A 20,275-nucleotide genomic window follows, 5' to 3' on the forward strand; every position below is an offset into this window, starting at 1 on the left:
AGGACGCAATGGAACAATGGCTTCAAACTACAAGAGAGGAGATTCCATCTGAACATGAGGAAGAACTTCCTGACTGTGAGAACCATTCAGCAGTGGAACTCTCTGCCCCGGAGGGAGTGTGGTGGAGGCTCCTTCTTTGGAAGCTTTTAAGCAGAGGCTGGATGGCCATCTGTCAGGGGTGCTTCGAATGCAATATTCCTGCTTCTTGGCAGAATGGGGTTGGACTGGATGGCCCATGAGGTCTCTTCTAGCTCTTTGATTCTAGGATTCTATGAAAGGAGATTCCACCTGAACATTAGGAAGAACTTCCTGACTGTGAGAGCCGTTCAGCAGTGGAACTCTCTGCCTTCCTCAAAGGGAGTGTGGTGGAGGCTCCTTTGGAAGCTTTGAAACAGAGGCTGGGTGGCCATCTGTCAGGGGTGATTTGAATGCAATATTCCTGCTTCTTGGCAGAATGGGGTTGGACTGGATGGCCCATGAGGTCTCTTCTAGCTCTTTGATTCTATGATTCTATGAATCCCTAAAGGGTCAGAAAAATAGCAGATACAAAAATAGTAATAATCCAAAAAGGACAAATTACATAAAGTCAAGAACGTCAAAATCCACAGCAATTCTTCAAACATAAACGAGACGACAGGGATTTCCCCAAGGTAAGCCCTTCAAGGAAGCAAAGGTGTGAACCAGAACAGGAAACTTGAGGAGACTTGAGAGCAGAGACAGACAGGAGAGCCATCCTTTGACAACGTTGTCTCCTCTGAGAGGCGTAAAGCGAACTCCACTTAATTGAAGCCCGACCAAGTAGCCATGAGATCATGCCCAACGCAACTGGTCTTCAAAAATCTCATTGGACTCTCTTCAAAAATCTAATTAGTCTATTCTTCACTCCCTCCATTCTCAAACCTAATCTGGCTTCTCGGGAAAACTCCCCAAGAGAATTGATTTCATAGAATCATAGAATCAAAGAGTTGGAAGAGACCTCATGGGCCATCCAGTCCAACCCCATTCTGCCAAGAATCAGGAATATTGCATTCAAAGCACCCCTGACAGATGGCCATCCAGCCTCTGCTTAAAAGCTTCCAAAGAAGGAGCCTCCACCACACTCCGGGGCAGAGAGTTCCACTGCTGAACGGCTCTCACAGTCAGGAAGTTCTTCCTCATGTTCAGGTGGAATCTCCTCTCTTGTAGTTTGAAGCCATTGTCCCATTGCATCCTAGTCTCCAAGGAAGCAGAAAGGAAGCTTGCTCCCTCCTCCTCCCTGTGGCTTCCTCTCACATATTTATACATGGCTCTCATCATATCTCCTCTCAGCCTTCTCTTCTTCAGGCTAAACATGCCCAGTTCCCTAAGCCGCTCCTCATAGGGCTTGTTCTCCAGACCCTTGATCATTTTAGTCGCCCTCCTCTGGACACATTCCAGCTTAGAGTCAATCTCTCTCTTGAATTGTGGTGCCCAGAATTGGACACAATATCCCAGGTGTGGTCTAACCAGAGCAGAATAGAGCATGGGGAGCATGACTTCCCTAGACCTAGACACTCGGCTCCTCCTGATGCAGGCCAAAATCCCATTGGCTTTTTTTGCCGCCACGTCACATTCCTGGCTCATGTTTAACTTCCTGTCCACGAGGACTCCAAGATCTTTTTCACACGTACTGCCCTCGAGCCAGGCATTGTCCCCCATTCTGTATCTTTGCATTTCATTTTTTCTGCCAAAGTGGAGTATCTTGCATTTGTCACTGTTGAACTTCATTTTGTTAGTTTTGGCCCAACATCTCTCTAATCTGTCAAGATCGTTTTGAATTCTGCTCCTGTCCTCTGGAGTATTGGCTCTCCCTCCCAATTTGGTGTCATCTTCAAACTTGATGATCATGCCACTTGATTTCACTTGAGCAATCACAGGAATGCCAAACCTTGGCCTCAACTGCCTGCAATTCTCTCCTATCGTGGATAGACTCATCACTCTGAAACCCACCAACCCCCATTTCCTCTGACATGCCAGAGAAATCCTCTGCCAGGAAGGGGCTGGCTCCCCATACCTTCTGCTTTGGATTCCTCCTCTCAGCTTCAGCTGGAGCCTTTGCCTTGCCCTTCTTCTAGACCTGTTTCTCCCATTGCCTCCCATGCCTTCCTCCAGCCGCCTTGTGCTTTCACCACGCCCTATGCGCCTGCCTTCCTTGCTGGGGCTCAAGCCACTTGCTGGTTGGCTGGACACCGGCTGACCTCAGCCAGCATTCACAATGGTCATCGCAGCTGCGCCTGAAAGGGAAGGAAGGGGCCTCACAATGTGTGGGGATGCCTGCCATATATTTGGGTGAAACATCAGGAGAGAATGCTTCTGGAATATGGCCAGGCAGCCTGGAAAACTCACAGCAGCCCAGCTCAAGGGAATCCCTGGATTTGTAGTTTGGGGAGGCACCAGCATTCCTTATTTATTTATTTACTCTATTTATATGCCTCCCCTTCTTGGCCGCTCCCATGACCCCAAACTCCATGACTCCATGGAGGGAGACGTAGTTTTCAAAGGGAATTTTCATGGATGCTTCCAATGACGGAAAGTCCCATGTGTCCCAATCTGCAGAGGCCTTTGTTTGCAGAATGTGCTGACGGTCGGGGAAAACGTTGCTGCGGAGAGGAAGTTACTTTTCAAAACAACTTCCTTTTGCTTTTGCTTCCTTTTCCTTTTGCTTTCTCCCCAGGCCAAACATTGTGACCTCAGGGCGGAACGGGTGAGCTTCTTCTTCCCGCTCATTTCCCAGCCACTCGGAGTTTAGGCTTGCAAGTGAGACCGATTCACTAAGACAGCCAGGGTCAGAAGACACGAAAGACCACAATTGTGCCTTTAGGTTCTTCTGGGTTTTTTCGGGCTATAGGGCCATGTTCTAGAGGCATTCTCTCCTGACGTTTCGCCTGAATCCATGGCAAGCATCCTCAGAGGGAGTGAGGTCTATTGGAACTGGGAAAAATGGGTTTATATATCTGTGGAATGGCTCTTCCCTGCTGGAGCTAGGTGTGAATGTTTAGCTGATCACCTTCATTAGCATTTGAAGGTCTGCCTGAGCCTGGGAAAATCTCTTGCTGGGAGGTGTTAATCTTGTCTGCTGGAGCTAGGTGGGAATGGGTTGTTGTAGGTTTTTCGGGCTACATGACCATGTTCTAGAGGCATTCTCTCCTGACGTTTCGCCTGCATCTATGGCAAGCATCCTCAGAGGTAGTGAGGTCTGTTGGAACTAGGAAAATGGGTTTATATATCCGTGGAATGACCAGAGTGGGACAAAGGACTCTTGTCTGCTGGAGCTAGGTGGGAATGTTTCAACTGACCACCTTGATTAGCATTTGATGGCCTGGCAGTGCCTGGAGCAATCTTTTGTTGAGAGTTGATTAGATGTCCTCAGGGGGAGGGAGTGGGACCCCTTCCGCCGAGCACAGGCAGCCACCCGAGACCCCAATCGCCCTCGCGCCTGACCAGGAGGACCTCTGTCTTGTCTGGATTAAGCCTCAGCTTGTTGGCCCTCATCCAGTCCGTCGCAGCTGCCAGGCACTGGTTTCAGATCCGAGGAGCTTCCCTGGAATTCTGGTGCCAAAAGAACCGGCTTGAAGGCGCTTGGGATCTCCTCAATGTTATCCAGGACGATGAGGACATAAAGCATGAGTCCCAAGGGTAAAAAACCTCAGAACTAGTGCTAAGAGGTAACTTAAATCAGGGTCCTTTAGAATCAAGTCTTTTACTCACGTCCATGTGGTAGGAACTCTGATGGCAGAATGAAGAAGAAAAAGGAAGCTCTCCCCTCCTGCAGGAAGAGGTGGAGCCAAACAGTACTGATTGACAGCTACAAGCAACCAATCCATACAACTATACATAAGCAGGGTAAAAAGGGGCAGGATTAAGCATGATACAACAGTTTAAATCTTACAACTAACAGTTCTATACAAAGAGTAGAAGTATAGTGGCAAAAGGGGGGGTGTTGCCACTTTTAATGCATTACATTTGCCAGTAAACACTCTCTTTTTTGTTTCAGGGTTTAGTAAATTGAAGTTTGCGCATTACATCGACGGCGCATTAGACTCAAGTTAATACGGTAAATAGAAATATTCCTAACCGCAAAATAAAAATAGACTAGAAACCACGGAGGGATCCCCGAAACAGATGTGGAGGCAGGGCTTCCTGGTGGCCGGTGCTCCGTCAGCACATCTGGCGAAAGAGGAACGAGCGCGGCACGTGTGCCTGAGTCAGGAAAGGAGAAAGGCTGTTTCGGGAAGCCACGGGAGCCACACACTTCTCTCCATCGGTCACTCCGTGGCTTCCAAAGGCCGCCCGCCCCGAGGGGATTGCACCCACATTGGAGGCCGGGAGGAGGGGCCCACCCCGCAGAGATCGTGGTCACAGGATGGCAGGAGGAAATGTCTATGAAAACAGCATGCAGTTCAGAGCTGGTGGTAAGGGCTCTCTGAGGGCCTCCTGCAAGGCGCTTGGAGCTGGGGGTGGGCCAGGCAGGGGCCAACCTCCGGGTGTTTTGGACTCCAACTGCCCCAGCTGCTTAAGTGGAAGGGGAAAGGGAAAGGAAGGGGCCTGAGGCTGTGAGGAATGGTGGGAGTTGGAGTCCAAAACACCTGGAGGGAGGCAGGCATGGAGGGAGGGCTCAAGTTGGTTCTTGCCCGGCCTCGGCCTTTTTGCACGTCTTTTCACACTCTCGGAGTTCATCTATCCACTTCATCTCCTTTACTAAATTCCACTGAGCGCTACACTTGAAATCCGGGAAGCCACTCTTGTCATCACATTAGCTTGGCTTCAAGTGTCGGATAGACCTCCTTTCACTCACCACTGGAGCATTGCAGCGCACCCAAATCCCTGGGAGTCACTCTGGACCGTGCTCTGACCTACAAGAAGCACTGCCTAAACATCAAGCAAAAAGTGGGCGCTAGAAACAACATCATACGAAAGCTGACTGGCACAACCTGGGTATCACAACCAGACACAGTGAAGACATCTGCCCTTGCACTATGCTACTCTGCTGCTGAGTATGCATGCCTAGTATGCATCTCACCACGCTCAAACAGTGGATGTGGCTCTTAATGAGACATGCCGCATTATCATGGGGTGTCTGCGCCCTACACCACTGGAAAAATTACACTGTCTAGCCGGTATTGCACCAGCTGACATCCGCCGGGAAGTAGCAGCCAATAGTGAAAGGACCAAGGCAGAGACATCTCCAGCTCATTCCTTGTTTGGGTATCAGCCAGCACGTCAACGACTTAAATCAAAACATAGTTTTCTTAGATCTACAGAGACACTCGCTGGAACACCCCAGCAAGCGAGAGTCCAAAAGTGGCAGGCTCAAACCCAGAATGAGACAGCAAATGAGAGACTCCCCCCTGGGCACACAGAAGACTAGGCGACTTGGAAGGCACTGAACAGACTGCGCTCTGGCACCACGAGATGCAGAGCCAAGAAATGGGGCTACAAAGTGGAATCCTCGACATGCGAGTGCGGAGAAGAGCAAACCACTGACCACCTGCTGCAATGCAACCTGAGCCCTGCCACATAATGCACAATGGAGGACCTTCTTGCAGCAACACCAGAGGCACTCCAAAGGGCCAGAGACTGGTCAAAGGACATTTAATCAATGACCAAGCGTGCAAACTTTGTAATCTGCTTGTTTGCTTTGTTCTGTTAGAAATGTAATATAATTTGACTGGTTGTTCTGACACGACAAATAAAACTCACCTTTGGTAGGCTGTGACTTCATGGAATATCTGTTTCATTGACAAGTATATGTGTGGACTGTGGAGGGCGAGGAGAGTGGCCAAGGCTGGGATTCTGTATTGCCCTCTCTGGGTTCAGTATCCACGGCAGATGCACCCTCAGCCTTCGCAGGGATACACAAAACCATGGAAACGAGGAGCCCGCAATCCAGGAATATGATGGGAAATGCCTTGAGAAGGCGAGTGCTGGGTCTTGCAGTCCCTGCTCTTGCAATGAGGAAAGAAGGAAGGAAGGAAGAGAGAGGCCAGGCGAGAGCAGGCTGCCAGCCAGAGTCCAAAACAAGCAAGCAAGCAAGCAAGCGGCCTTTCGTAAGAGACGGCCGGCCCATTTCTCAACTTCCTCGCTTCCGACTGAGAAGCCAAAACAAAAGAGGGATTTCCAAAGTCCCGAAGGACCACCTCTCCAGGCTGTGGGGACGATGTAGCCATTTCAGAGTTTCATAGGAGTTGGAAAGGACCCCAAAAGGCCACCCAGCCCAACCCCTTTCTTTCTTCCATGCAGGAAGAGCATAACCAAAGCACTCCTGACAGATGGCCACCCAGCCTCTGCTTAAAAATAAAACAACGGCAACAATAATATCTTAGAGTTGGAAGTGGCTGCAAAGAGGGACCTCATGGGCCACCCAGTCCAACCCCATTCTGCCAAGAAGCAGGAATGTTGCATTCAAATCACCCCTGACAGATGGCCATCCAGACGCTTGCCCACAGCCTGGAGAGGTGGTCCTTTTGTTTTGGCCAAGGCTGGGATTCTGTATTGCCCTCTCTGGGTTCAGTATCCACGGCAGGTGCACCCTCAGCCTTCGCAGGGATACACAAAACCGTGGATAATAGCAGACCCCATAGAAACAAGGAGCCCGCAATCCAAGGAGCATAGTCAAAGCACCCCGACAGATGACCATCCAGCCTCTGCTTATTAACAACAACAACATCTTAGAGTTGGAAGGGGCCCCAAAAAGGGCCTCCCTGCCCAACCCCCTTCTTGCTGCCATGCAGGAAGAGCATAACCAAAGCACCCCTGACAGATGACCATCTGCTTAATAACAACAACAACATCTTAGATTTGGAAGGGCCCCCAAAAAGGGCCACCCAGATGGCCACCCAGCCTCTGCTTAATAACAACAACAACATCTTAGAGTTGGAAGGGCCCCCCAAAAAGGGCCTCCCTGCCCAACCCCCTTCTTTCTGCCATGCAGGAAGAGCATAATCAAAGCACCCCGACAGATGGTCATCCAGCCTCTGCTTAACAACAACAACAATAACAACAACATCTTAGAGTTGGAAGGGCCCCCGAAAAGGGCCACCCAGCCCAACCCCCTTCTTTCTGCCATGCAGGAAGAGCATAAGAAATAAAGTGAAGTGAAGCATAACCAAAGCACCCCTGACAGATGACCATCTGCTTAATAACAACAACAACATCTTAGATTTGGAAGGGCCCCCAAAAAGGGCCACCCAGATGGCCACCCAGCCTCTGCTTAATAACAACAACAACATCTTAGAGTTGGAAGGGCCCCCCAAAAAGGGCCTCCCTGCCCAACCCCCTTCTTTCTGCCATGCAGGAAGAGCATAATCAAAGCACCCCGACAGATGGTCATCCAGCCTCTGCTTAACAACAACAACAATAACAACAACATCTTAGAGTTGGAAGGGCCCCCGAAAAGGGCCACCCAGCCCAACCCCCTTCTTTCTGCCATGCAGGAAGAGCATAAGAAATAAAGTGAAGTGAAGCATAACCAAAGCACCCCTGACAGATGACCATCTGCTTAATAACAACAACAACATCTTAGATTTGGAAGGGCCCCCAAAAAGGGCCACCCAGATGGCCACCCAGCCTCTGCTTAATAACAACAACAACATCTTAGAGTTGGAAGGGCCCCCCAAAAAGGGCCTCCCTGCCCAACCCCCTTCTTTCTGCCATGCAGGAAGAGCATAATCAAAGCACCCCGACAGATGGTCATCCAGCCTCTGCTTAACAACAACAACAATAACAACAACATCTTAGAGTTGGAAGGGCCCCCGAAAAGGGCCACCCAGCCCAACCCCCTTCTTTCTGCCATGCAGGAAGAGCATAAGAAATAAAGTGAAGTGAAGCATAACCAAAGCACCCCTGACAGATGACCATCTGCTTAATAACAACAACAACATCTTAGATTTGGAAGGGCCCCCAAAAAGGGCCACCCAGATGGCCACCCAGCCTCTGCTTAATAACAACAACAACATCTTAGAGTTGGAAGGGCCCCCCAAAAAGGGCCTCCCTGCCCAACCCCCTTCTTTCTGCCATGCAGGAAGAGCATAATCAAAGCACCCCGACAGATGGTCATCCAGCCTCTGCTTAACAACAACAACAATAACAACAACATCTTAGAGTTGGAAGGGCCCCCGAAAAGGGCCACCCAGCCCAACCCCCTTCTTTCTGCCATGCAGGAAGAGCATAAGAAATAAAGTGAAGTGAAGCATAACCAAAGCACCCCTGACAGATGACCATCTGCTTAATAACAACAACAACATCTTAGAGTTGGAAGGGCCCCCGAAAAGGGCCACCCAGATGGCCACCCAGCCTCTGCTTAATAATAATAAGAACAATAATATCTTAGAGTTGGAAGTGGCCCCAAAGAGGGCCATCCAGTCCAACCCGCTTCTTCTTCCATGAAGGAAAACACCATCCAAGCCCTCCTAATAGATGGTCATCCAGAGAAGGAAGGGAGGAAGGAAGGAAGGAAGGAAGGGAGGGAGGAAGGGAGGGAGGGAGGAAGGAAGGAAGGAAGGAAGGAAGGAAGGAAGGAAGGAAGGAAGGAAGGAAGGAAGGAAAGAGGCTTCAGTGGGCTCATAGGAAGCATCTTAGAATCATAGAATCCTAGAATCCAAGAGTTGGAAGAGACCTCCTGGGCCACCATCCAGTCCAACCCCATTCTGCCAAGAAGCAGGAATATTGCATTCAAAGCACCCCTGACAGATGGCCATCCAGACGCTTGCCCACAGCCTGGAGAGGTGGTCCTTTTGTTTTGGCCAAGGCTGGGATTCTGTATTGCCCTCTCTGGGTTCAGTATCCACGGCAGGTGCACCCTCAGCCTTCGCAGGGATACACAAAACCGTGGATAATAGCAGACCCCATAGAAACAAGGAGCCCGCAATCCAAGGAGCATAGTCAAAGCACCCCGACAGATGACCATCCAGCCTCTGCTTATTAACAACAACAACATCTTAGAGTTGGAAGGGGCCCCAAAAAGGGCCTCCCTGCCCAACCCCCTTCTTGCTGCCATGCAGGAAGAGCATAACCAAAGCACCCCTGACAGATGACCATCTGCTTAATAACAACAACAACATCTTAGATTTGGAAGGGCCCCCAAAAAGGGCCACCCAGATGGCCACCCAGCCTCTGCTTAATAACAACAACAACATCTTAGAGTTGGAAGGGCCCCCCAAAAAGGGCCTCCCTGCCCAACCCCCTTCTTTCTGCCATGCAGGAAGAGCATAATCAAAGCACCCCGACAGATGGTCATCCAGCCTCTGCTTAACAACAACAACAATAACAACAACATCTTAGAGTTGGAAGGGCCCCCGAAAAGGGCCACCCAGCCCAACCCCCTTCTTTCTGCCATGCAGGAAGAGCATAAGAAATAAAGTGAAGTGAAGCATAACCAAAGCACCCCTGACAGATGACCATCTGCTTAATAACAACAACAACATCTTAGAGTTGGAAGGGCCCCCGAAAAGGGCCACCCAGATGGCCACCCAGCCTCTGCTTAATAATAATAAGAACAATAATATCTTAGAGTTGGAAGTGGCCCCAAAGAGGGCCATCCAGTCCAACCCGCTTCTTCTTCCATGAAGGAAAACACCATCCAAGCCCTCCTAATAGATGGTCATCCAGAGAAGGAAGGGAGGAAGGAAGGAAGGAAGGGAGGGAGGAAGGGAGGGAGGGAGGGAGGGAGGGAGGGAGGGAGGGAGGGAGGGAGGGAGGGAGGGAGGGAGGAAGGAAGGAAGGAAGGAAGGAAGGAAGGAAGGAAGGAAGGAAGGAAGGAAGGAAGGAAGGAAGGAAGGAAAGAGGCTTCAGTGGGCTCATAGGAAGCATCTTAGAATCATAGAATCCTAGAATCAAAGAGTTGGAAGAGACCTCCTGGGCCACCATCCAGTCCAACCCCATTCTGCCAAGAAGCAGGAATATTGCATTCAAAGCACCCCTGACAGATGGCCATCCAGCCTCTGCTTCAAAGCTTCCAAAGAAGGAGCCTCCACCACACTCCCTCCGGGGCAGAGAGTTCCACTGCTGAACGGCTCTCACAGTCATAGAATCATAGAATCAAAGAGTTGGAAGAGACCTCCTGGGCCGTCATCCAGTCCAACCCCATTCTGCCAAGAAGCAGGAATATTGCATTCAAAGCACCCCTGAGAGATGGCCATCCAGCCTCTGCTTAAAAGCTTCCAAAGAAGGAGCCTCCACCACACTCCGGGGCAGAGAGTTCCACTGCTGAACGGCTCTCACAGTCAGGAAGTTCTTCCTCATGTTCAGGTGGAATCTCCTCTCTTGTAGTTTGAAGCCATTGTCCCATTGCGTCCTAGTCTCCAGGGAAGCAGAAAGGAAGCTTGCTCCCTCCTCCTCCCTGTGGCTTCCTCTCACATATTTATACATGGCTATCATCATATCTCCTCTCAGCCTCCTCTTCTTCAGGCTAAACATGCCCAGCTCCCCAAGCCGCTCCTCATAGGGCTTGTTCTCCAGACCCTTGATCATTTTAGTCGCCCTCCTCTGGACACATCTCTCACTGTTCTTGCTGCCAGGAAGTTTGTACTGACGTTCAGGTGGAATCCCTTGCCCTGCAGCTCGATCCCATGACTTCCTTGTGTCCGAGTCTCCTGGTCAACAGATAATAGTAAGCTTTCTCCCTCCTCCTCCTCCTCCTCCTCCTCCTCCTCCTCCTCCTCCTCCTCCTCCTCCATGGGGCATCCTTTCAGATAATGATGGAGGCTCCTTCTATGGAAGCTTTTAAACAGAGGCTGGATGGCCATCTGTTGGGGGTGCTTTGGACGTGATTGTCCTGCTTCTTGGCAGAATGGGGTTGGGCTGGATGGCCCACGAGGTCTCTTCCAACTTTATGATTCTAATGAAAGATGGCTCTCCTGATATCTCTCCTCTCAGCCTTCTCGCCTCCAAGCTAAACACCCCCAGCTCAGCCCATCGCTATGCTCATTGTCCCCTTGTGAGGTCAGGTGTTCTTGCCAATCTCTCACATTCTTGACCATCACCTTCCATGTCATGCTCATGGTTTCCAGGCACTGGACCACCTTGGTGGCCCCTTTCTGGACACCTTCTCTCTTGTCCACCTCCTTCTTGAATTGCTTGGCCCAGAACTGGACACAGGGTTATGATTCCAGGGAAAGAGGCCTGACCTCGATCTCGACACTAGACTCCCGTTGACGCAGCCGGGGATTGCATTGGCTTTCTCTGCTGCCGCATCACACTCTTGGCCCACATTCAGCTCGTGGTCCACGAATGTCAACAGACTGTCCTGGCCAAACTGGGCAGTGTGTGAAAGGGCAAAGGTTGCGGAGAAGAATTGGAAGGGGCTTCCTGTTCCTTTTCCATATGGATGGATGCTGAAGGCAGGATCCAAACATCTGCTTTTGTGGCAGCATCCCAACCAAGTCTTGAATCTAAAGTGTTAGAGGAGAAAATCAGAGAGGAAAATAGGATTTGTAAGTATAGCAGGGGGCAAATTCTGATACGGTTTGACAATGCGTGCAGACCAGCAGAAGATCCGTCCTTCGTATTGTTAGAGACCCTAAATCGGGTCTACTTAGGTCCACATCACGGGAACACGTAAGGAAGGAGACAGTCCCAAAAAAAGATTAAAAAACAAGGTTTATTTTAGTTTCTTCATGAAGAAGATGGACAGCCTGGCAGCATACGCAGATGATACCCTTCAAGTGAGTGCGGCACCCCTCCTCTGTTTCTGCTGACTTTTATACTCAAGTAATAGGTCATGGAAAGTACTCTCTTTCCCACCCCTCTTCCTTGACCTTTTGGTGGAAAGTACCTTCTTGTACCTGCAGACTCTGTGCTTAACCACAACCTTTGAACTTAACCACAACACAACTTCCGACCTCTACATGTCACATCTTGTTTCCTAAAAATATTTTCTTCCCTGTTGCTCCTTTTCTACAGAGAAAGGGTATGTTTCCCTTTTGCTGTTAATTTCATTCAAAGCCCCTTGATTAGCATTTGCAAATTTCACGCAAAGACCCTTTCAGTATATTCACCAAAGAGTGACAGAAATAGAAGGAAATGCCAAGCTCAGGCTTGACTCTTGTGCAGCAGAGTTCGTGGAAGAAGCAGCCACTTCAACACAAACCTTCTAGTACTAACACAGTCACAGTTCCTCTAGAGTAGTAAACTCACATGTGGTCCTTGCCTTCAATTCACGCCATGCTTTCCATCAGAAAATATGTCTTTTCCCAATCCTCAGACCTTTTTCATGGAGATGAGCATGGAAGACCAAGTTCAAACCAGAGTCCCAGGTACAAGCAATGAAACAATTGCCCCATGAATCACAATGCCAGAAATCCCAAGCGTACTGCTTTCCAGGCTAAGGTTATTCCTTGAAGCTTTCAGGCTAATAAGCTACGTTGAACTGACACTTTCCCCTGGTTTGCAAGAAGCCTAAATACCTTTCTAACATGAAAACATTACATGAAATCATTGCAATGAACTTTCACCGAGCTGGTTTCTCGTCTGCCATCCAGGTGAGAACTCCGCCTGACCCGGAGATCGAGCTTGCCGGGTCAGGTCACTGTCAAGGCTTTCAGTACTTTCAGTATCAGCGTGGGAAGGAGGTGAATGCCTCTCCACCTTAGACATGTAACTTAACCCAGTACGTCCCCCTCCCCGCCATTTCTCTCCTTCCAGAGACTCCTCTGAAGGAAGCCGCTCCCCGGAGGAGGCATCTCTGGGTCCCGGTGGCCTTGGCTTGCCTGGCTCTGCTCCTGGCCGTCTCCCTGGTCGCAGTGGCCATTTTGTGTAAGTACACATGGGCCCCGTTCTCCTCTTCATGATTGGGGTGTTGTGTGGTTTTTGGCTGTAGGGTTGTGGTCTAGCAGCACCTTCTCCTGATGTTTCACCTGCAAATGCAGAACACTGGTCTGCTTGTTTATTTATTTATTTCACCTATTTGTGTACCATGCCTTACTGCAGGAAGCAATTCGATGCTAATCACTCCCCCCCCCCCCCCCCCGGCTCTTGTGATGCGTCATTTCTATGCGCTGCGAGAGCCGGCCGAGGCTTATAAAGACAAATCATTTCATTGGTCTAAGTTAGCTATGCAGTTGTTCATTAGTTGTTTATGATTTTGATTGACATTATAGCACACGTGGGATCCTAACAATGGCACAACTATAACATAACTATAGTCCATTGTTCGCTGACCATGACTGTATCTTATCTGTTAGTCTGTTGCAAACATGGCTTCAGAGCGACTGGGAAACTTGGGGGTTCTATCTAGCAATCAGCTAGCTGGTTTTGTCCGGATATGTTGTTACCCTTGAAGAGTAACTTCTTCTTTGGAGCACTGATTTCTCAAACAATCAGCATTTTCTGTGAACGAAGGCCTACTGCAGAAATAGGCCAATATGGCAGTAAATCATGACATATGGGCATTGGGGAAATATATGAAAATACTAGGCCTGGGCGGTTTCGTTCGTTAATTTTGTAATTCGTTAAATATTCGTTAATTTTAGCAATTACAAAACGATTACAAAACTTATTTTTAAACCCGGAAGTGTTTTTAAATATCGAAATGGCAGGCGCCAAAAAATTTTGTATTTCCGTCCATTTCGGAAATACGTAAGATGGCCGCCTGGCGATGCTTGCTGGGAGCTCTCCTCTCTCGGCGCCGGCTGAGCAAGCGAGCGAGAGGGTGAGTGAGAGGGGGAGCGGCGAGCGAGAGGGGCGAGCGGCGAGCGAGAGGGGCGAGCGGCGAGCGAGAGGGGCGAGCGGCGAGCGAGAGGGGGAGCGGCGAGCGAGAGAGGCGAACGGCGAGCGAGAGGGGCGAGCGGTGAGCGAGAGGGGCGAGCGGCGAGCGAGAGAGGCGAGCGGCGAGCGAGAGGGGCGAGCGGCGAGCGAGAGGGGCGAGCGGCGAGCGAGAGGGGCGAGCGGCGAGCGAGAGGGGCGAGCGGCGAGCGAGAGGGGCGAGCGGCGAGCGAGAGGGGCGAGCGGCGAGCGAGAGGGGCGAGCGGCGAGCGAGAGGGGCGAGCGGCGAGCGAGAGGGGCGAGCGGCGAGCGAGAGGGCGAGCGGCGAGCGAGCGGCGAGCGAGAGGGCCCGCCAGAGTGAGTGCCTGCCTTCCCTCCTTAATAATAATTTTAATTTCTCCTCCCTATTCTACTAAATTACCCCCTCGATGGACTGTCACCTTGCCGTGGTGAGGGGGCTTGCGTGTTCCGATGAACCTGTGGGCACAACAACTGGAGTCCTGCACTCCCAGGAGTGGCCGCGGGGGAGGTCCCAGACCAAGCACAGTCCGAAGACCCAAAGACCTCAACGGCGGAGCAGGCGGAGGATAACATGGCACGTGTTACAACGGCTGCAAAGGCGGAAGAAGGCTGCAACAGACTGAGAAGCCACGGTCATTGTGTTAAACTACATCACCAGTGGAACCTCATCTGTGAAGACTGTGTGTTGTTCAGTTGTGCACTGACCTCCACACATTAAAAAAACCCACGCACAGGCGTCTTCCAAAGAAAATAAAAACCAAGCAACCAAAGTCCCATGGCGATCAGCGAGTGGCGACGGGGGCAGGACTGTGAAATCTGGAAGCCCCTAGTCACAGACTGGCACATGGGCGGTGGGTACGGACTCAGTCGTTCTACCTCAAGGCCCGAGGCAGTTGAGTAGTTCGGCAGCTGTATCCGCGACTGAGCAGCCCTATTGAGGACCCACTCTGCTCACCCCACATGGGGAGGGGGCTAGAAAAGGTGCCCTAAACATAGTCTGCCTCACTTATCCCTGACTGGACTGCCGCGTCCAGTGGGGTCACCATCCTGCGGCCAAAAAAGAAAAATGAACTTCGGTACGTGGAACGTACGGACACTGATGGACAACAGTGACAGTGAACGCCCCGAACGCAGAACTGCCATCATCGCAAGGGAGCTGGGACGCTTTAACATCGACATAGCAGCCCTTCAGGAGACCCGGAGAGCAGGAGAGGGACAGCTGAAGGAAGAAAAAGGGGGCTACACCTTCTTCTGGAAGGGACTGCCCGAAGAAGACCAAAGAATGCACGGAGTTGGCTTCGCTATAAGAAATGATCTGATGAAACATCTGTCCGAAGCACCCACTGGCATCAACGAGCGACTCTCCATCCTCCGAATCGATCTTGCCAAAAACCAACGGGCAACCATCATAAGTGCCTATGCACCAACACTAGATGCTGATGAAGACATCAAGGAGAAATTCTACTGTCAGCTGGACGCCGTCCTATCAGGGATACCTAAGGAGGACAAAATCATCCTCCTGGGGGACTTCAATGCAAGAGTCGGGCGAGACTTCGACCTGTGGCCAGGCACCATAGGAAAAGACGGGGTTGGAAACAGCAACTCAAACGGCATCCTGCTTCTCACCAAATGTGCGGAGCACAACCTTGTCATCACCAACACGCTCTTCCGCCAGAAAAACAAGTTCAAGACATCATGGAAGCACCCCCGGTCAAAGCATTGGCACCTCTTAGACTATGTAATCACACGCGCCAGAGACCGCCGTGACGTGCTCCTCACAAGAGCCATGACAGGTGCTGATGACTGCTGGACCGACCACAGGCTAATCCGATCCACGATGGCTATCAAGATCGCCCCCAAGCGCAGACTCCAAGGAAGAAAGACAAGGCGCAAAATGAACACTCAAGCCCTTCAGGAGCCCTCCAGGCGAGCCCATCTCCAAACAGCACTCAAGGACCATCTACCCACAGTACACCCCGAAAATGTTGAGGAACATTGGAACAAACTGAAGGCCTCCATCATCCTAGCTTGTGAAGAAACTATTGGATACCAAGCCAAGAAACATCAAGACTGGTTTGACGAAAATGACATCGAGATCCAACAGCTAATCGACAAGAAAAGGAAAGCCTTCCAAGCATGGCAGAGAGACATCAACTGTGCTGCTAAGAAAAAGATCTACGCCAGTGCAAAAGCTGAGGTCCAAAGAAGGACAAGAGAACTCAAGAACATCTGGTGGACAAAGAAGGCTGAAGAAATCCAACACCTGGCAGATACCCATAATGCTCAAGGATTTTTCAAAGCCACAAAGGTCATCTATGGGCCAAGAAACCATGGCATACAGCCTCTACGCTCATCAGACGGAACCAAACTCCTGAAGGACCAAAAGTCAATTGCACTACGTTGGAAAGAACACTACCAAAGCCTCCTAAACCGCAGCTCCAGTGTGGCCGAAGAGGTCCTCTCACAAATCCCGCAACAACAAACCAGGGATGAGCTTGCAGCACTGCCTAGTTTGGAAGAAGTCAGCAATGCCATCAGCCAACAAAAGAACAACAAAGCCAGCGGACCGGATGGGATCCCTGCTGAAATCTTTAAAGAGGGAGGACCTGAGCTGACACACCAACTCCACCAGCTCATAGAAAAAGTGTGGGTGACTGAGAAAATCCCAGCAGACTTCAAGGATGCCACCATCATCACCCTCTTCAAAAAAGGGGAAAGAACAGACTGCGGAAACTATTGAGGTATCTCCCTTCTAACCTCTGCTGGAAAAATCCTCGCAAGAATCCTTGCAAACCGCCTTCTGCCCCTCTCAGAAGACACCCTCCCAGAATCCCAGAGCGGCTTCCGCCCCTCCAGAGGAACTGTGGACATGATCTTCACTGCAAGACAGCTCCAAGAAAAATGCAGAGAACAAAATCAACCTCTGTACATGGCATTCATCGACCTTGCAAAGGCATTCGACACAGTGAATCGCAGCGCTCTCTGGACCATCCTCCAAAAAATTGGGTGCCCAAGCAAATTTGTGAACATCCTGCGGCTCCTCCACGATGACATGATGGCAACAGTCTTGGACAGCAATGGCTCCCAAAGTGACCCATTTAAGGTGGAATCGGGTGTCAAACAGGGATGTGTTATTGCCCCAACTCTATTCTCCATCTTCATCCCTATGATACTTCACCTTGTTGATGGGAAGCTTCCCACCGGAGTGGAAATCATCTATCGGACAGACGGCAAGCTATTTAACCTCAGCAGACTGAAAGCCAAAACCAAGGTCACAACAACATCTGTTATAGAACTCCAGTATGCTGATGACAATGTCGTCTGTGCACATACAGAAGAAGATCTACAAGCCACTCTCAACACCTTTGCAGAAGCATACACAAAGCTTGGCCTGTCACTGAACATCGAGAAAACCAAAGTGCTGTTCCAGCAGTCACCAGCCGTCCCCTCTCCAATGCCAGAGATACAGCTTAATGGTGTAACATTAGAAAATGTCGACCATTTCCGCTACCTTGGCAGCCACCTCTCCACCAAAGTCAACATCGACGCCGAAATACAACACCGCCTGAGCTCTGCAAGTGCAGCATTTTCCCGAATGAAGCAGAGAGTGTTTGAGGACCGGGACATCCGTAGGGATACTAAGGTGCTTGTCTATAAAGCCATTGTCCTCCCAACCCTGCTATATGCCTGTGAGACGTGGACTGTCTACAGACGTCACATGCAGCTCCTGGAACGATTCCATCAGCGCTGCCTCCGGAAAATCCTGCAAATCTCCTGGGAAGACAAGCGGACAAACATCAGCGTGCTGGAGGAAGCAAAGACCACCAGCATTGAAGCGATGGTCCTCCAACATCAACTCCGCTGGACCGGCCACGTTGTCCGGATGCCTGACCATCGTCTCCCAAAGCAGTTGCTCTACTCTGAACTCAAGAACGGAAAACGGAATGTTGGTGGGCAGGAAAAGAGATTTAAAGATGGGCTGAAAGCCAACCTTAAAAACTCCGGCATAAACACTGAGAACTGGGAGGCCCTGGCCCTTGAGCGCTCCAGCTGGAGGTCAGCTGTGACCAGCAGTGCTGCAGAATTCGAGGAGGCACGAGTGGAGGGTGAAAGAGAGAAACGTGCCAGGAGGAAGGCGCGTCAAGCCAACCCCGACCGGGACCGCCTTCCACCTGGAAACCAATGCCCTCCTCACTGTGGGAGAAGATGCGGGTCAAGAAGAGGGCTCCACAGCCACCTACGGACCCACAAGGAAACCCATGATGGAAGACCATCTTACTCGTCCAACGAGGGATCGCCTAAGTAAGTAAGTAAGTAAGTCTACTAAATTAATAATTAAATTTAAAAAATATTTTAGAAATATTGAAAAAAAAGGGCACCATCTTTACAAAATGTTTTGTAAATATTAACGAAATTTCGTAAATACAGAACTTTTTTAAGGGAAAATTTTGTAATTATTTTAAATATCGAAACAAAAAAAACCCCCAATGACAAATCGATTTTAGAAACAAATTTTTGTGTTGTTACCCAGGCCTAGAAAATTCCCTTTTTAAAACCATGTCTCCTCCAATACGTTTTTATTACTTTTCTAAAGGGTCTGGGGGCTTGCGGGAAGGGCCCCCACACGTTCTCTAGGGCTAGTCCCAAGAGAATGTCTGGACACCCACCCCAGAAAGTGCACGCCTGGGGTCTTGTCCACACCCACCCCAGAAGGCATACACTTTCTGGGCTGGGTGTGGACAGGACCCCAGGAAAAAACACATTTTTAGAAAACGCGGATTCTCCTGGGATCAAGGCTTGTCTGGACCTGGCCTTGGTGGCATCCAGACACACTCCATCCACGGCGTTCCTTGCATCTACCCAGCTTGTGATGCTATCGAAGAAAGAGCTCGGAGGAGCCGGGCAGGACTTGTTCTGCTCTTTCATTCAATTTGTTTGCATTGTAAAAATGTGAAATACATCCTTCTTTCATATACTTAAGAATTGTAGTTTATTTATTTATTCCGGTTTCTTCTGCCCCGCCCTTCTCACCCCGAAGGGGACTCAGGGAGGCTTACAACCGGCACAATTCGATGCCAGCATCACATAGCAGTAGTAACACAAAATAACATCAATTAAACAGTTGAACAGTTGAACAACAATTCCTGCATAACAACCCTAAAACCAATAAAACAATATAAACCCAATTATTCCTCATTGACGGTCAGCGTTCGCTATCTCATAGTCCAAATTCCATTTCCACATTGTCAGTCCTGTCAGTCCTAGTCGTCTGAATGCCCTTATCTAGTTGTCAGATTGCCCAAAGGCCTGGTCCTACAACCACGTCTTCACTTTCCTCCTGAAGGAGAGGAGGGATGTTGATGCCCTAATTTCTCCTGGGAGTGAGTTCCACAGGTGAGGGGCCACCACCAAGAAGGCCCTGCTCCTCGTCCCTCACTTGTGACATCGGTGGGTTTGAGAGCAGGCCCTCCCCAGATGATCTCAGACTCTGGGGTGGGACGTAGAGGGAGATACGTTTGGACAGGTATGCTGGACCGGAACCATACAGCATTTTGTAGGTCAAGACCAGCACCTTGAATTGTGCTCGGAACTGAACCGGCAGCCAGTGGAGCTGACACAGCAGGGGGGTGGTGTGCTCCCTGTATGTCGCCTCGGTGAGCAGTCTGGCTGCTGCTTGCTGGAGCAGTTGAAGTTTCCAAACAGTCTTCAAGGGCAGCCCCACGTAGAGTGTGTTGCAGTAGTCTACTCGGGATGTAACAAGACCACTGTGGACCACTGTGGCCAGATCAGACTTCCCAAGGTCTGTTGTTGTTGTTGTTTCCATATTATTTATTTATATTTATTTATTTATTTAGAACTTTTGTATACCGGTCTTCTCACCTTTGTGGAGGGACTCAGGCCGGTTTCCAACAATAACATCACAAGCAATCGTTTAGAAACATCATATTCCATAACACACTAACGCATTAAAATACCAAAAATACAATCACTCTAATTACAATGGCCAAGTCGTCACAATATTATCTAGTTATTGTATCATCATCATTCTATGGTAGTGTAGATGGGGCCTATGTTTCCTATGTGCTTCACGCCTTTTATGCACAATGTTTTCCTTGTTGTTGTTGTTGTTGTTTACTTTTTGCACGAGCCCCCAGAAAGCAGAGGTGCCACCCACCCTCTCAGCCTCCCGGCCGGGCCCTAAAGCACCTCTTTGGCCTGTCCTGCTTGAAGGCCACTGTTGACCCAACGTCCCTCCGTCCCTTTCACCTGCATCTTCCTTCCTTTGGAGGTTATGACCCTGGAACTGTGTGATCTGTAGACTTCCAGAAGGAAAAGACCCTGACGGAACTGGAAGAAGCCCTCCAGGAAGCCAGGTCTTCCCTCCGGCGGAGCGGCGTCTCTTTCGGATCGCAGGAGGAGCCCGAAGAGGAGGAGGAGGGTAAGGGGCCAAACCGGGAAGACCCTGTAGAGTTCCAGACCATGGCTTCATGGTGGCTCTCTGACCCTTGCTTTCTTACAAGGAACCCCCCCACCCCTA

The 20,275-nt window shown here is 50.1% G+C and overlaps 1 protein-coding gene and 1 long non-coding RNA gene across 2 annotated transcripts in view; one reads left to right on the forward strand and one right to left on the reverse strand.

Moving 5' to 3' along the window:
• Positions 1-20,275, reverse strand: part of LOC132777432 (AP-5 complex subunit sigma-1-like) — a 127,319-nt gene that overhangs the window by 76,856 nt on the left and 30,188 nt on the right. The gene's annotated exons all lie outside the window — the stretch shown is intronic.
• Positions 4,155-20,161, forward strand: LOC137097048 (uncharacterized). Its single transcript, XR_010909940.1, has 3 exons — positions 4,155-4,430; positions 12,658-12,768; positions 20,057-20,161. It is a non-coding gene; the product is annotated as an uncharacterized lncRNA (long non-coding RNA).

The sequence above is a fragment of the Anolis sagrei genome, chromosome 5 (genome assembly GCF_037176765.1).
Source record: "Anolis sagrei isolate rAnoSag1 chromosome 5, rAnoSag1.mat, whole genome shotgun sequence".
In the NCBI taxonomy this organism is placed as follows: Eukaryota; Metazoa; Chordata; class Lepidosauria; order Squamata; family Dactyloidae; genus Anolis; species Anolis sagrei.